General features: G+C 33.2%; 1 long non-coding RNA gene across 1 annotated transcript; it reads left to right on the top strand.

The window, feature by feature from the left end:
- The first annotated feature begins 36 nt into the window (after positions 1-36).
- On the top strand, positions 37-1,290 carry LOC110444476. Its single transcript, XR_002462249.1, has 3 exons — positions 37-146; positions 425-515; positions 779-1,290. It is a non-coding gene; the product is annotated as an uncharacterized LOC110444476 (long non-coding RNA).
- Positions 1,291-3,246: the final 1,956 nt, after the last annotated feature.

Raw genomic sequence — 3,246 nt, 5'->3', positions numbered from 1 at the left:
AAATTGTTGAAGTTGGTCAGTACCATTTAGAAGTAGAAGTACTATGTTGAAGTTATTTATGATTTTTTCAGGTGAGCAACAGATACATTTCCCAGCTGAAGGATTCCCACCGAAGTCATCCATTCATTAAAGACTATCTACACAAGGTGAAAATGTTATCTCAATGTTGGTCTACAGTTTTGTTTCGTTTTATTTTAAAATGACCAGTATTTTTTTGAAATATTGCAGCAAGGATTTTTGATTTTAGCAATTATGCTTAGCACAGTTATACATGGCACCATTGAGATTCTGAATATCTACATTCAAATTCTACTAAAAGAAAATGGTGGGAATCAAAATATTTATCAAACACATATATTTAAAGGCAATTATAAGTGAATTTGAAAAAAGTGTTTTTTTCACATGATTATTTTTTGTTTTGCAGCAAAGTGAATTTGAAAGAATCTCAAGGAATTACTCAGCAACGGTTGCATCATAGCCACTTACAAGGATTTTATGTTGTTGATTGGACACAGGTAATCCGTTCATTACAAAGGGGAAATGTTTTGAGAAAATAAGTACAATTCAATATACCTGTATGCAACTTCAAAAAACGTTTAACTTTTCTGTCAATAAACTCTTGAATTTGTTATCATAAAATTCTATTGTACAGTTTGTTGTGAATTTGTGACTGAAAATGGGAGTTTGCTGTAAAAATAACGGAAGCTACTGAATTTTTTCATTGAACATTCAGAAGACAGTTATTGTAATAGTTATTATATTCTTTTCATTATTGTAGGTTTTCTCGGGAACAACTTGACAAAAATCAAGGATCAGATATCAAGATTCCAGACTGCAGCCATATTGAACAGCTTCAAGTGAACCACTACATAGCTTATCCTTTGAGGAACATCATCTGTTGGGAAAAGCTTGGACATTTCCATAGCAAAATGTCCGTTATGTACCAGATATACCTTTGCTGTAATTGGATGACCTGAACATTAAATCTCAAGCATGCTGGTCGACCTTGATTCTTAATTGACAAACAATTCTGAAAGGCAAATAACTTGTGAAAAATGAGCAATCACTTGCCTTTAAATATTTGAAATAAAAAAAAAGTAAGTTGGTGAATTGAATATCTTCTGTGATGGTTTAATGCAAAAGTTTGTAAAATTATAGATTTGGAACAGTCGTGTTGTTTGACAACAAATGATAAGTTATATTTATATTTCATCAGTTTGGGATATTGTCATTTTGTGTACATATTTCAGTTATATGTTGTGGTCATTAAATATGTGATAACCATTGTGATTTTTAGTTGCTGTTATATTTGCCGACGCTCTGAGTGTAACATTGTTGAGTAGTACATCAGACTAAAGGTGAGGCTATAAGGAGTGAAATACTGCAAAGCATTCCAACAACGTCTAAAACTTAGCTGGATTTTGACCAGCATTTCATAAAGTGAATTTCTCAGAAGATGAGGAACATAATTGATATTAAAGGCAGGACTGACTACTGTTTGACTCAAAGGAGATCCTGGTCACTTAGTGCAAAACCTATATACATCTCTACTGTAAGTTAAGTCCAAACTTTTATGAAATCATTCTTAAGTGACGAGAATCAGACTTTTTAAACAAGAAGCTGCCCGCTACAGGGCTGTGAATAGGAGTCAAAAGGGGTAATATAGGGCAACTTCTTTCTAAACTGATTACCTGAGAAGCTACCTGTGTGACCACATTTGATGATGACAATCATTGTCAATGCAGGGTCATAAACAAGGTCATTGTGTTTGGCTAGTAGGTTCCTTGTAGTCCAACATAGTTTCTGAAAAAAATAAAAATGAGCTTGATCTACTTTTAAGGTTACAGAGGTGAACATTCAAACAAAGGCCCAATTTGCTTTTATTCAACATTGATCACAAACATTTTTCATATTATGACATTCAAAGTATGTGAAGGTCAAATTTAGTTAAAATAACTTTATATTAAGCATGTTTAATATATCATAACTCTTAACATTTGTAAATCTTTGTTGTGTACTGATGGAACTTTGGTAAATGTCATTTCATTGAACAAAAACGTATTATCCCAGCAAGTGCCAATCATACTATTACCACCTTAGACCTTGGGGAATGTTTGATAAAAGTTGTTTCAGCTTATTCAAAACTTTTACCTCTAAGTTAAGTTATTTATTTGGACAAACTTGATACTGTCCCTTCAACAGCTAGCTATTAGATAAATATCAGTTCTTAAAACATCAATCCCAGGAGGTTGTTAAAAGGTTTTAACACATTTGACCCCTGCAATATTGTTAGTGGTTCAAGGTTATTTATAAAAAAAATCTGATTATAGCCCTAATTTTCAATACAAAACACATTTCACCCCTGTGACCTTGAATATTTTTTCGAGGTAATTTGTGTTCATGAAGTTTGTAGCACTCTATTCCATACATGCCAAATACCGTGACTTGAGGACTTTTTGTTCTTCATAAGAAGTTGTTTGTTTAAATAAATTGATGTGAGACCTAGAAAATCAGTCAAGGTATTTTCTTTTCGCAAAGCTTGAAGTAATTCATGCTAGCAAGCCATTTTCTAAATATCACTATTCAAATCTTAAATGCATTCGCTCATTTGATTCATGCAGTCTTAAATATGTCATATCCCAATGTTATTACTGTTCACAAGCCTTGTAAAATTCCAAGCTAGTAAGCTACTGCTGAAATTATTTGATTGTATGCTTTCCAGTTCCCTAGATGAAGTTGCTGGGTGTTTTACATGAATAAACTTGACCCCTTCGATCTTGAATATGGGTCAAGGTCATATATGTTTGCAAACTTTGTAGCACTCCATGCCAGCAAGCTACTAGTCAAATGCGGAAAGCTTAAACACACTTCATGTGTTGGGAAGGTGCATTATAAAAGAGGAGTAATGTATGGTCAACTTTTATTCATCTTACATCTGGAACCTTCAACGAAAGTCATGGTCATATTTACAAAATATGTTGGAAGATTGTATTTCGTTACACTTTATGCTTAGTTGGAAGTTTTCAAAAAAAGAATTGTCAGTGTTACCATCAAGATTGTTCAAAACAGTTTATTCAGCTAATCTCCCACTGTTCCCACGTCAGCCATTAATAGGTCTGACCTCTGGTTTAGACAGAGCATGTATCTCACATACTTCGTCACAAATTACCAACGTTTGTATGCGAATACTTCTTGGGATGACAGTCAGACAAAGGCTGTGTAATAAGTTTATATGTATGACATGTA

Source organism: Mizuhopecten yessoensis, unplaced genomic scaffold (assembly GCF_002113885.1).
Source record: "Mizuhopecten yessoensis strain PY_sf001 unplaced genomic scaffold, ASM211388v2 hete_36130744, whole genome shotgun sequence".
Taxonomy (NCBI): domain Eukaryota; kingdom Metazoa; phylum Mollusca; class Bivalvia; order Pectinida; family Pectinidae; genus Mizuhopecten; species Mizuhopecten yessoensis.
This window is presented reverse-complemented; position numbering and strand designations above follow the sequence as displayed.